We start from the raw sequence: 15,203 nt of genomic DNA on the forward strand, positions 1-15,203 counted from the left end.
TTGGCACCCTCTTTGACTGATTTTGAAGACGAATGTTATTTCAGATACTTTCCAGCATATCTCTTCAAAACAACCATGGATTATAACTAGCAGGGCATCCTGCCCATTATATCATTGAATCAAAATAGATAAGGATTTAATGGGGAAAAAAGTGGGGGCACTTCTGCTTGCATTAGAGATTTCAAGTTCATTTATAATTCGTCATATTCCCATAAAATTTATCCTACAATAACCTATCTATCCCTCCTGTTGAGCTCTTTATCACACTGTTTAGGCTTCTTGAAAGCTGTCAAGATATGTTGTCTCCAACTTGCTCGAGCTGAATCTAAACAGTTCTTACTGTATCTGCACACTCCCACAAACAAGTATGGTAGGAATTCATATGGCCAAGTTTAACTTACTAGCTAAAATGAAGGAAAACAACCTTGGAATTACAAGAAACTGCACTGGGAGAAGGGTTTTGGGTCAAAGAAATGAAACATTAATTTTATTGTCTTTTTATTGTAGTCACCCATATTTTTCGCCCATGCTGACACCCCCATGCATAGAGACATACATTAATATAAATGCCAACTAAACATTCCAGCATGAATTTACTTTGTTTCGTTTATTCATTCATGCAAAACATTTATCCAACTTTTAAAGCCAAGCAACCCTTTACTAAATAGTGTGTTACAATATCACAGACATCAGCTAGATGTAGTATTATAAGATGGAGGGGAAAACATCATATGTGTATTACACAGTGAAACTTCACAGTTCATCATATTGTAGGGAAAGGGGGGGGGGGGGAATAAAGCTTTTTAAAAATCTATATCAATAGGAAAAATGTTCCAGAGTTCAGTCTCCAACACTATGAAGATCCAACATGTAAAGCAGAAAAATGGAAGAAATTCCTGCTTCATCTGTATATGTTCTTTTCTTATTTCCCAGAGGGAGAAGGTTGGATCTTCTCCATAGACCTACTAAACCACTTATCTGAATATTCAGTATTAATTTAAATATGTAATTCTTAATTCCTTTTATTTATGGGGAAACAAATATGTAGGTAGTGTTCTGCCAAATTGTTAAGTAACCATGTGAGCCTTTATCTTCCTTTAAACCATCTACACCCTCCCTCCAAGGTTAATTCAATCTACTGTATATTCATTTGGTTAAGAGAGGTTCACCCATTAAACCCAACATTTTCTGCTTAATCTTTGTGTAATCGTTCATAAAAACAATTAATAGGTGTACCACTTTCTCCTACGGCAGTTTATAGTACTTATGAAGATAGATGTTTTATCCTAGTTTTATTGTTAGTTATCTCAACGCAGTGTTTATATCTAATGCTCTCATCTTCTGTTTTCCCACAACCACCCAAGTTGGGGGAAAGAGAATGACTGACCCAAAGTCCACTCGGTCAGTTTTTATATCTGGGGGGGGGGGCTCATAGTATTTATTTTTTTTAGTATTTATTCATTTGTCCAATGCACAATACATATGGAAGAGGATAGACATGAAGTAATATATATAAAGATAATATGTAAAAATAGAGGAGAAGATATATGAAAGGAAGAAAATATATATGATATATGAGATAAAGGAAAAACAATTGGACAGGGGCACTTATGTATGCCCCTTACTGACCTCTTGGGAACCTGGAGAGGTCAATCGTGGAGAGTCTAAGGGAGAAATGTTGGGGGTTAGGGGTTGACACTATTGAGTCCGGTAATGAGTTCCACGCTTTGACAACTCGATTGTTAAAGTCATATTTCTTACAGTCAAGTTTGGAGCGGTTAATATTAAGTTTGAATCTGTTGTGTGCTCTTGTGTTGTTGCGGTTGAAGCTGAAGTAGTCATTGACCGGTAGGACGTTGCAGCATAGTCTTATGGTTTCTAGCCCAGCACTTCAGCCAGTGTATCAAACTCGGAGTTGACATTAACCCTCGCCGTAGTCAGAGGCTTCTGAGAACTGAGAAGCTGATTACCAGCCGTTTCTATTCAAAAGAACTTTTCAAGCTAGAACTCATTTGAAAAACAGCCTTGTGGTCTTTCTTCTTGGGTGTTTTCGCTTTTTACTTTCGTGGGAGCCTCTCCCAGTCCTTTTGAGGTTGCAAAACGAAAATGCCTTCCCGGGAGAATCTGATGAACTTTTGACATCTGAGGAAGATACCTCTGGGTTTTGAAATGCTTGTATTGGTGTCCTGAGAAAAAACAGAAGGGTCATGAATGTGCCGGTTGGAGACCGATGGAAGGGGAGGGTGGGACTTTTAGAACTTTTAATGATCCATTGCAAGAACCAGAGAGGCTGCCCTGGAGGGATGAGCAGTACCGCTCCTTCCAAATTTCTACCACGTTGTTGTGATTCCATTCCCTGATCTGGCCATTGTCCCCTTCCTCCCACAAACACATTCAAACTGTGGATCCTTTTTATCTCCAATACCCTCAGCATTTGTGAGTGAGGCTGCCATGGGAACAGCTTAAAGACTTTTCTGTTCTCCTGGTATTATAAATTCCAACACCCCCCCCTCACCTCACAACCAACCCTTACCTGTCCCAACTCAGACCATGATGCATCTAGTGTTGCAGTGTTTACATTGATCGTCAGCATCCAAAGGAGGGTTCTTCCCTGGCTTTACCTGAAGAAGCCAAGAATTAAACTTCAACTTTTTTGCATCCAAAGCAGATGCTCTAGTTGTGTCTGCCAGAGAGTGATAGAATTTATGACAGAATTCCTAATATTGAGTAAGCATTAAGACCTGTGCTTATGGTGCTTATGGTTAAGTCTGAATAATTATTTGTATCATCATACATCACTCCGTGAGAGATGGATGTGGTTTATAAATTGAAGAAATCAAAGGCCAGTCCTCTTTAGCCTACTCAGGTTTCCTTGTATGGTGCTAAGCTTTTTTTCTAAACAATTCACTATGGACTAGAAAACTGCAAAGTCGATAAGATTAAAAACATGAAGTCATGGATACCTGTCAGTGTTCCAAATAGCACCCAAAATTAAATCAGAGTCCAAAGCATGGCCTTCCTCCAAAGTCCAATTTATTAGGAGAGTCATGTTGGCACATCTGGGAGAAACCCGAATCTGAAGTCCCATGGGTTTCTCCACCCAGTTTGTTTGTTTGTTGATTTGATTTGATTTGATTTGATTTGATTTGATTTGATTTGATTTGATTTGATTTGATTTGATTTGATTTGATTTGATTTGATTTGATTTGATTTGATTTGATTTGATTTGATTTGATTTGATTTGATTTGATTTGTATGCCGCCCCTCTCCGTAGACTCAGGGTGGCTCACAACAGTGATAAAACAATACATGGTAACAAATCTAATATTTAAAATCTAAAAATAATAGTTTTACATTAAAAAGTCTTAAAAACCCCAATATATAAAAACATATACACAATCATATCATACACAAAACTACATGGGCAAGGGGGAGATGTCTCAGTTCCCCCATGCCTGACGGCAGACATGGGTTTTAAGGAGTTTACGAAAGGCAAGGAGGGTGGGGGCAATCCTAATCTCTGGGCAGATCTGGTTCCAGAGGGCTGGAGCCACCACAGAGAAGGCTCTTCCCCTGGGTCCCGCCAGCCGATATTGTTTAGTCGACGGGACCCGGAGAAGGCCAATTCTGTGGGACCTAACTGGCCGCTGGGATTTGTGCGGCAGAAGGCAGTCTCACAGATATAAGTTTCATTCCCTTGTTCCCACACCCACAAGTTCATCACATGGCCCAGTTTGGTTCTGCCAACATGTCCGATCTTCCCATCAACTTCCAGGCAGGTGCTGAACAAAGGATGACCTTGAACATCCAGAAGGAATTCATGGCTACCATTCTACAACCCTCATGCAACAGCCCCTCCCTAATTCTCACCGACTAATATGTTCTCGTACATTGTTATATGTAGCAGGCCAAAATCTCGAACTCAAACGACGGCTTTGACCTGACAATACCCTTATAGAGTTGTATAGAAAAGAACTGATTTGGTTTTGAGTAGCTCTGTTTCAGTTCTAATTATAGTCTGCATATGGCAACTAGGTTGGGGAGGAGCAAAACCTGTCCATTTTCTTCAAATAAAAAGTTATTTATAAGATGCAGGGTTTATTGCATCCCTACATGCCGGAGAAATTTTGAAGTTTCATCCTAAATCCTTTTTCCCATTTTGTGCTGGTACTGATGAGTCAATATGAAATGTTTGCATCTACTGCTGATCATCTTTTAACTGTGTTGTTTAAATTATTAATTGCTTTAAATTGAACACTTGTGTTGGGAAAAGGGCAGTGTGGTAACCCAGCTGCCCCACTGAGAAGGAAGTAATTCAGTAGTACAAGCATCCTACTACAAATACAGCAGCGATGGCAAACTGGATCTGACTCAAGAGCCCAATTCACATACATGCACAGTTGCACACCTCATACTACCTGCAGCCTGGATTATTTTCAAGGGCAGGCTTGGCCCTTGCCTGAACTCGTGCTCCCAATCTCACCTACACTGGGAGGAAAAGCCAGTCCTTTGAACACTTGCCAGCATGAGTTCTTCCTAGTTCCCTTTGTGAAAGATGTGAGGCTGTAAAAACCAAACCAGCAATTGCGGATGTTCCAGATCAGGGTCCCCGACCTTGACAACTTTAACACTAGTGGGCTTCAACTCCCAGAATTCCTCTGCCAGCTGAGGAATTCTGTTCTAGATGGACCACTTTCAAACCTGGGGCTTCTCCTGTACTTGATGGAAGGCCAAGATAGGGAGATTTTCCAGGGTGGAAAAAGTGGCCAAGGTCCAAACAGAACCAACACTGGGAAGTATAATAGTTAGAGCCTTTCAAAGGATAATCTTACACCAACTTTCAGACTCCCTTTTCCTTGACGACCAAATAAGGGAGATTTTGGTGGGAGGGACCTCCCCTAGCCTGGAGAAGTTGATTTTTTTTAATGGCCCAGGTTAGGCCCATTGTCCAAAGCTTCCCTGTGCCCACAAGAGAAAAATTTTCAATATGTTGGACCTATTTGTTTATTTGTTTGTTTGTTTGATCATTCATTCATTCTGTTTACTTACTTACTTACTTACTTACTTACTTACTTACTTACTTACTTACTTACTTACTTACTTACTTACTTACCTACTTACCTACTTACCTACTTACCTACTTACTTACTTACCTACTTACCTACTTACCTACTTACCTACTTACCTACTTACCTATTTACTTACTTACTTACTTACTTACTTACTTACTTACTTACTTACTGTACTTACTAACTTATCAAACATGTACAAGATAGCAACCGAGGTGACTTCCTTCCTGTTTGGACTGGTTCTACACAACAAGTAGGAACTTGGCAGCCTGGGTCACTAGAACCGGCAGCGACCCAGGCCTGCCACACACCACGCTGGTTCTCCCAGCACCGCCATAGGTGCCACCATCTTGTTTTTAGGTCTGTGCAATGTTTTTATGTACTTTTTAAAAAGTACTGCACAATGCACGCACGTCTCCATGGTGGGTCCCTAAGTGAACTGGCGGTAAAGAAAACCAGAATCCACCCCTGGATAGCAGGTATTGGTATAAACATAAAAAAAGGAAGTATTGTAAGTACAGATAAATAATAATAATAATAATATAATAATAATAATAATAATAATAATAATAATAATAATAGGACTAATACTGGGGGCACAAGAACAGGCCATTAGAACAAATGCTGTCAAAGCCAGAATTGAAAAATCAACAGACGATCCAAAGTTCAGATTCTGTAAAAAAACAGATGAAACAATCAATCACATACTCAGCTGCTGCAAAAAGATCGCACAGACTGACTACAAGCATAGACATGATGCTGTGGCACGGATGATCCACTGGAACTTGTGCCGGAACTACCATTTACAAATGGCAAAGAACTGGTGGGATCATAAGCCCCAAAAAGTGGTCAAAAATGAGCAAGCAAAACTACTGTGGGACTTCCGACTTCAGACTGACCGAATTCTGAAGCATAATACACCAGACATTGTGATCGTGGAGAAAAAGAAAGTATGGATCATCGGCATCGCAATCCCAGGAGACAGCAGAATTGAGGAGAAGCAGCTAGAGAAATTAGTGAAATACGAAGATCTAAAAATCGAGCTGCAACGACTCTGGCAAAAGCCAGTGGTACTTGGCATGCTGGGCGCAGTGCCAAAGGATCTCAGCGGACATTTGAAAACCATCGGAATTGACAAAATCTCCATCTGTCAATTGCAAAAGGCCGTTATACTGGGATCGGCAAACATAATTCGCCGCTACATCACGCAGTCCTAGGTGCTTGGGAAGCGCCCGACTGGTGATGAAATATGAAATCCAGCATAGTGATCTCATTTGATGTGTTGTACTGACATAATAATAATAATAATTATTATTATTATTATTATTATTATTATTATTATTATTTATTAGATTTGTATGCCGCCCCTCTCCGAAGACAGTAAGACAGGGATGGTAGGCACGCTGCTGCTGTGCTTGTGCACGCCCCCTTTACGGACCTCTTAGGTATAGGGTGACGTCCACAGCAGACAGTCTGAGGTTGAAGCTGTGAGGTTTTGAGACTGTAACAACAGTCGGGTAGAGCATTGCCGGTGTTGAATACTCTGATGCCGAAGTCGTATTTTCTGCAATGGAGTTTGGAGCAGTTTACCTTGAGTTGTATTGATTGCTTGCCCGTGTATTATTGTGGTTGAAGCTGAAGAAATCATTAACAGGTAAAATGTTGTAGCAGACAATTTTGTGTACTATGCTTAGATCAGACCACAGGCGGCTCAATTCCAGATTGTCCAAGCCCAGAATTTCACATCTGGTGGCATAAAGGATTCTATTGTTAGTGGACTACTCTTCTTGTGAAATACCTCTGGACCTGCTCAATTGTGTCAGTGTCAGATATCCAGTGTGGATTCCAGGCGGATGAGCTGTATTCAAGAATTGGTCTGGCAAAGGTTTTGTATGCCATATGATGTTACTGGAGAAGAAGCTTCACAAGATTAGGTCTTGTCTGTTCTATCCTATTTGGTCTTGTCCTGCTCTCTTGCATTGCATTTATATTAAGAGGTATAAATAAGGTCATGTTCCTTATAAATATGTACTTCATGAAATAAATCTGGGTTTGCTAGACAATTCATTGATGTCACGCTTTGTCAGAATTAGTTCATGTGATTCATGGATGTGTCTTTAGGACTGAGTTATAATTATATCCTTTTGAATGCTTTTTCTACGATTATTTCTATATTTCTAAATCCTTGATTAAGATTTATGTAACATTTTTCATATATTTATTTTGAATGCCACCCCTTAATAATTTCCCCAAAGAAAATAAGGCTGCAGCTGGCACAAATAAGCAAGGCAGCTTGTCCTAGTCATACTCAACACTCACTTTTTAAAAAATGACAATCTAGAATAGGGCTCTTACTTAGAATTGAATGCCTTCTTCACATACATTGAAAGTAAAAAATGCCTATAATGCTCTTTCTCCATTTTGGGATAATTTGTGACTACAGCTCCCTGAATTCCCAGTCAGTATGGGTGAATTCTGGAGATTGAACCTCATCCTATTTGGTAAGGCTGTCCTCATAACCATTCTGATATTTGCTGCAGCATCTTCCATGGGTTTTATATGGACCTAAAGAAACTCCAGGATGCTTTCATCAAGCCTTCACATTTAAGCTGAGTCATATACTGTATACCAATTCCTGCACAAGTCTTAGCATTCCCTCCAAGATGTCAAGGTCCTCTTTGAAAGCGATGGACGAACATAATCATCACCTTTAGCTAGATACAGATCCCATAGATCTGAATATCACATTTTTTGTGTTGCAGTGTACTTGAAGGCCTTTCCATATTTGAAATAGCAACTTATATTTATGTTTATCCCAAATTTACTTTAGTCTATTGCAAGAAATATGCATTCACTAATTCTTAAAACCCACCTCTGTCGTCAGGCATGGGGGAATTAAGATATTCTTTCCCCCTAGGTTTCTACAATTTATGTATGGTACGTTTGTATGTATGATTGGTTTTAAAATAAGGGTTTTTAGCTACTTTAGTATTGGATTGTCGCATGTTGTTTTTACCACTGTTGTTAGCCACCCCGAGTCTACGGAGAGGGGCGGCATACAAATCCAATGAAATGAAATTAATTGTACACTTCATATAATTCCCTTATTTTACCTTAAGATTTTTGACACTTTCATTTCATTCTGAATGTGGTCATTTAATGTAAATGTAGTCATTTAAAGTTTTATTAGGGACCATACAAGCATAACACTGAACCTGCTTAACTTTCCGCTGAATATCTGAGAATTTTGAGAGTTGGATCCAACCGTTTGGAGGCCTTCAGTAGGCAGGATGGGTTTATCTTTTGCAGAATTCTTATCATTAAAAGGAAGAATATAAGATGTCAAATATTCAGTACCTTTGGACATTACAGATACTGGTTAAGGGGAAATAAGATAATGAAGATTTGGACAGAAGTTGCCAGTTCTGTAATATCAGATCAATCAATGGAGCATGTCACCAAGCCTTCAGTCGAGATTAGTTGAAGCATGTTTAACTATGCCAACAGATGAAAGAAAAAGGCAAATATTAAAACACACATTTCTTGCAAAATAAATTCCATGTACAGGAAAATAAGATAAGCCTGAAACAAAAGGAAGCCTTTGCTGTGCCAATCTGTTTCGAAAATATTTCATCACCATCCTCCACGATTTACAAGATTGATTTGTTACTGACTTAGACTGCATTTGGTTTTGCAAGCGCAGCTGTCCTCAGAGGTGGGGCTCTGAAAGGCAGGCTTCTCTTCCAGCAAGATTTGGACGATGGTAGTGTCCACTAGTGTCTATTATTTTTAAGCAGTGTCTACAGTGATGGGCTGCCAAAATTTTTACTACCACACTGTGGGCGTGGCTTATGCATTTTGTTTCAACATCTTTCAGTACAAATTGGGTGCTCTGGGGTGGAGCTCCAAATTTTGCTACCGGTACTGCGTACCTGACCGTACCCGTACGAGCCCATCACTGAGTGTCTAGTAGGTATGCTTCTCTTCAGGCAATATTTGGACAATGGTAGTGTCTACTAGTGTCTATCATTTTTGTCTAAAAATATAGGATAATTATATATTTTTAATTGGCTTCTTCAGTTGGAACAGGAGGAAGTGGAGAAGGATCCACATATTTAAAGAGAGAGAGAGAGACAGACAGACAGACGGACAGACAGATAGACAATATTCCCCAGATTTTAGATGGCTACTCCTCTCAACGATGAGAAAGGGAGGCCTAGACTTATGGATAATTGAGTAGATAGTTAGAGAACCGCAATTGATAGCATTCCATGCCGTCTCCTCATTATACCTAGAATCACTACATCACTTGCAAACTTCCATCTCAAAATCATCTAATTTATGTCCCTCATCTGAATTCTTGCAGGAAATAAATCAATTTACAGAGAGTAGAATTATGATGGAACAGCAGCGGATACATTGTTCAGAAAAACATTGTTTTAAAATGGAACAAGATCAGCTTTTTAAGAACATTGAGGAAGCATTTCACCCCAACTTGTGCAACTACTAGTCCAGTGATGGCGAACCTTTTTTTCCTCGGGTGACAAAAGAGCATGGGCGCACGCTATCGTGCATGCACGAGTGCCCACATTCATAATTCAATGCCTGGAGAGGGCGAAAACAGCTTCCCCATCCCCCAGGGGCCCTTTGGAGGATAGAAATTGCCTGTTTCCCAATTTCTGGTGGGTCCAGTAGGCTCATGTTTCGCCCTCCCCAGGCTCTGAATGCTTCCCTGGAGCTGGTGAAGGATAAAATTTCATTTCATTTCATTCATTTTCATTTTATTGGATTTGTATGCCGCCCCTCTCCGTAGACTCGGGGCGGCTAACAACAGTAATAAAAACAACGTGCGACAATCCAATACTGAAGAAGCTAAAAACCCTTATTTTAAAACCACTCATACATACAAACGTACCATACATAAATTGTGGAAGCCTAGGGGGAAAGAATACACCCTCCCCCACCCCCTGGAGGCTCTCTGGAAGCCACAAACGCCCTCCCAGAACCTCTGTGTGAGCCAAAAATCAGCTGGCCAGCACACATGCACTTGGAGCCTCGCTAGAGCAATGGCTTGCGTGCCAGCAGATATGGCTTCGCGTGCCACCTCCGGCACCTGTGCCATAAGTTCGCCATCACTGTTCTAGTCTGTCCTCACCACTGAAGGGTTCCCTGTTCCTGGCGCACATTGGAGTGAGATTCGGCCTCTACCGAAGACAGTGGTTGGTTGGTTGGTTGGTTATTTATTTATTTATTTATTTATTCATTCATTCATTCATTCATTCATTCATTCATTCATTCATTCATTTATTCATTTGTCCAAAACACAATACATATGGAAGAGAATAGACATGAAGTAATATATATAAAGATAATATGTAAAAATAGAGAAGATATATGAAAGGAAGAAAATATATATGATATATGAGATAAAGGAAAGACAATTGGACAGGGGACAAAGGCACACTAGTGCACTTATGTACGCCCCTTACTGACCTCTTAGGAACCTGGAGAGGTCAATCGTGGATAGTCTAAGGGAGAAATGTTGGGGGTTAGGGGTTGACACTACTGAGTCCGGTAATGCGTTCCACGCTTCGACAACTCGATTGTTAAAGTCATATTTTTTACAGTCAAGTTTGGAGCGGTTAGTATTCAGTTTGAATCTGTTGCGTGCTCTTGTGTTGTTGCGGTTGAAGCTGAAGTAGCCATTGACCGGTAGGACGTTGCAGCATATGATCTTGTGGGCAATACTTAAATCGTGTTTTAGGTGCCATAGTTCTAAGCTTTCAAGACCCAAGATTGTTAGTCTATTTTCGTAGGATATTCTGTTTCGAGTGGAGAAGTGAAGGGCTCTTCTGGTGAAATTTCTTTGGATGTTTGGAGGCATAGCCAATGATGCACCCTCCTTTCCGGTCACCAGCCAACCTCAACCTCAATCTTTCTTCCCCAGCCTTTGCTCTGTGTTTTGTTAGCATTTTGTTTCCCAAAGGGTTTATTTTTAAAATGTCCATTATCACAGATCTTAGTCGCCAATATCAATTTGTCTCCAGGTTTCCAATAAGGCAAGGCAGACCTCCAGGAGGAAGAGGGATTTGCTTTTGTTTATTTGCCACTTTCACCTACTTCTCTTTTCTCTTCTTCTCTTCCTCTACCCTTGGAGAGAGACTAAGCAGTTTCGGTTACCCCACACTGGAGAAACTAGCTATTCATATCAAGGCACCTTTCAGCGATGCCTCAGATCAGGCCCAAAAGAGGTAGGGTAAGAATTGGCTTTGGGGACAGCACATTTAAGGAAGGCATTGTTAAGTGCTGACTCAAGGAGAGGTTGGATAACACTTCAGCTTAGTCATGGCTTTCAATAAACGTCCTTAGAAGCTTTTCGTCCTCCTCACGCTGAGAATTCACCCCCTTTGAGAACCAAAGCCGGGATCATTTCCTCTGACCTAAGTTCCTAGTTCTTAGAGGGTTAAAGAGACTTCGTCCACTACAAAGCACTTGCATTTTAAATCAGGAAATCATTATCAGAAAGTGGAGATTTACACCCTGTTTAGGCAGGGTTTCTCGGGGACTTTTAGAAATAGAAAAGAGCCACTCAGGTGCTTGAAATTGGACTTCCCTGTTTCTTGGGTTCTAAAATACTTCTGCATCCTCTTATATGCCATGCAAAAGTTTAGAGAGAAATCAGAGAATCTAAGTAAAGATAAGTTAGGGTGTTCCTCCAGGGGTGGGTTGCTACTGGTTTAGACTAGTTGGTGCGAGCTGGTGGCGGAAATTTTGGCCCCATTCGCTGAATCGGTAGTTGTGGGCAGTTTGCCACGCCCCTGAACCAGTTCCCCGGTCACTGTTGCTTGAAAGCAGCTAGCAATGAACCCTCTGTGCCTGCTCAATGGCATCTATTCAAATTGTCTTAAAATGCAAGTTCCGAGTATAATTTACTGTACTTTGTTTGTTTGTTTGTTTGTTTGTTTGTTTGTTTGTTTGTTTGTTTGCCACCCATCTCCGAAGACTTGGGGCGGCTTACAACATCTAATAAAAACATTAAAATATAATGGTGAATCCAATTAATTAAACTAAATAACTAACCTAAAATCCCCAATGTTTTAAAAAATCAATCATACACATTCAGACTCAGCCATACATAACATTCATCGGCCAGGGGGCCAAGATCTAATTGCCCAAGCCTGGTGACATAAGTGAGTCTTAAGAATCTTGCAGAAGGCAAGGAAGGTGGTGGCAATGCAAATTTCTGGGGTGAGCTGATTCCAGAGGGCCGGGGCCCCCCACAGAGAAGGCCCTTCCCCTTGGCCCCGCCAAGTGACATTGTCTGATTGATGGGACCTGGAGAAGATCAACTCTGTGGGACTTAACCGGTCACTGGGACTCATGCGGCAGAAGGCGGTCCTGCAAGTAATCTGGCTCGATGCCATGTAGGGCTTTATAGGTCATTACCAACACTTTGAATTGTGTCTAGAAACCAATCGGCAACCAATGGAGTCCGCGAAGTGTTGGAGAAACATGGGCATATCTAGGAAGGGCCATGACTGCTCACACAGCTGCATTTTCCATGATTTGAAGTTCCTGAACACTCTTCAAAGGTAGTTATAGACAACGAAATGATAGACATCAGTGTTGAATATGTAAATAGTTGAATGCAAATAGTTTGAATTTGAATATTTAAAGTTGATTGGTTGATCCATTTGAGCGGGAGAATTGTTTAACTGTCAACCCAGCCTTGGGCGGGAAAAAAAGAGTATAAATATAGGAACCCAAACGCTGCTCGCAGTTCAGGCCTGAATACTTAGTAGCAGCTTGGAGACAATGTTATTACTAAACCACAGCGAATAAAGCAGCTACTTTTCTAGCGTCTGAAGCGCGTTATTTCAATCACGATCTCCAGAACGTTTAAAATTAAGCCCCTGCTGACATTGTCAGAGTGTAAAATCCCCATTGAAGAGATGCTTGCTTTTATGTAATGCCAATTGATTTAATCACTGCACATGTAAAGGCTTCTGTGCATGCCCAGACGGTCAGTACCTGGATGTATTGTGCGTACACTCATGAGCATTTCCGATGCAATGTTCACACTTCTGAACCAGTAGGGAAGGTAAGAGAAACCCACCTCTGGTGTCCATTGGTACTTTCTGCTGCATTTCTGAAGGCTTTTTTTCTTTCCGCTCAGAGCCATAGCCCACTGTGTGACTACTTGATGGAAGACCTGGTTGTTCATTATGAAATCAAATATCCAGGCTGCTAATCTGATTTCACCACCATTCTCTGCTCCTTCCCCCCTGCCAATCTTCATGCATCGGGAGAATCTGAGCAGAAGTTGCCTATCGTTAGAATAGAGAATAGAATAGAATTTTATTGGCCAAGTGTGATTGGATACACAAGGAATTTGTCTTGGTGCATATGCTCCCAGCGTACATAAAAGAAAAAGATACATTTGTCAATGTAAGCTCTTTGGAAGCTCTTCCATTTTTAGGTAAAACAAGCAACAAAAGCTAGGAAGGTGCATACATATGCACCTAAAATAAACTTTATACCAGAGCAAATGTTGAAGTAAAAATGTGAAAATATATAAAAGGTTTTACTTTTAAATCAAAACAAACAAAAGAGGAAAGTACATAGGAAAAAACATTATAGTAGCCTTATCTTCTCCCCGTCCCCCATCACCCATTGCAATTAAAATATTTCTCTGCTATGATTTGGACATCTGCAATATTCTTTGTTTCTATTTGGAGCGTTTTAATTATTTTTTTAAAACAAATTCTTCTTTTCCCTCCGAACCTATACTGTATTTTAAATATCATAGTTTGCCTTGCTGTGTAACATAGCTAAGGGAAAATTCTTATTTGAATTTGGCAGATTTCTTTTGTGACTTTATGCAATTAATTGATCTATTGTCATATATTCTCCAGTTTTAGCCCTCTACTTTTGTATTGTTGGCAAAGTTTCTCTTTCCCCATGTTGTGCTAGATTGATTCTTGTCACCCGCAGTATATAAATTAATAACTTGCGGTACTTTTTATTTATGTTCTCTGGAATCATACCTAGTGAAAATATTAGTGGTTTTAATTCAGATTTTATTTTTAGAATTTTATGGCTCTTCTATGTATTTATTTCCAGTACTTTGGAGTCTTTTTTTACGTTACCATCACATATGATAAAATGTTCCTTTTTTGCTGTGGTATTTCTAACATTTAATGGATAAATTGTCCACCCTGGCAATCATTGATATGGCTAAGGAACATACATAGGACATTTAGTGCTACTTTAGCCTCTAACTGTAGGTTGCTGTGAATTTTATTGATTTTTCCATAGTTCTTATGGTTCCATTGTTATCACTTCCTTAAAAGTTTAGATCTGAAGCTCTTCTATTATAGTCAGGCAGTCTGTTACGACAAGGCACCCCAGTTGCATGGAAGATTACTCTGTGTTACAGTACCTTCCAATGCTAATACTGTAGCAACTCTCAGTAGGTAGAACTTGGATTGAAGCCATTATGTAAATCACCAAGCTGAATATGGGACCAATTGCATGCATTTCCATCCAGTTTCACAAATTAGAAGAACAGTGGGGCACAGCCAATATTTCTGTCTCAATGGATGATGGGTCCCAACAATTCTGTTTTTTGTGAAAATTGGCACTTCAGCAGGTGCACTTTTTTCCTAACCCTGTAGAAATATTTACACCTATTCAAATATGAAATTTTGCACAGCTGTTTAAGATTCAGGAGCTCTGCTTCTGTTGTTCACCTTACTAAGATTTGAACCCTTAAGAACCTAGATAGTCTGCCTGCAATAAATAAATACTTCTGGTAGCCTAGTTGAGTAAAGGGTCAAAGAATGTTCTGTGATTTAAGATAGTAATTAAGGTTAATATTTTACGGGTGCCTGTTTGTGCGAGTCTGGAATTTAGCAAGCTCTTTATCAGCTTTTTAGCAATTTCATGGATGAACCTGTTGGTGTTTTTAGATTCCCTTCTCTGCCAATTTCAAGATTCTTCCATCCTCTACAAAACTATTTGCTGCTTGCTGAGTTGAAATGCCTCTGATACCCACTGTATGCTGAATAGGAAAAAGATGGAGGAAGGACGGTAGCATAGGAAGTAAGATGTCTGGAAACACCCATTTCTAAA

This window comes from Erythrolamprus reginae, chromosome 2 (assembly GCF_031021105.1).
Source record: "Erythrolamprus reginae isolate rEryReg1 chromosome 2, rEryReg1.hap1, whole genome shotgun sequence".
Classification (NCBI taxonomy): Eukaryota; Metazoa; Chordata; class Lepidosauria; order Squamata; family Dipsadidae; genus Erythrolamprus; species Erythrolamprus reginae.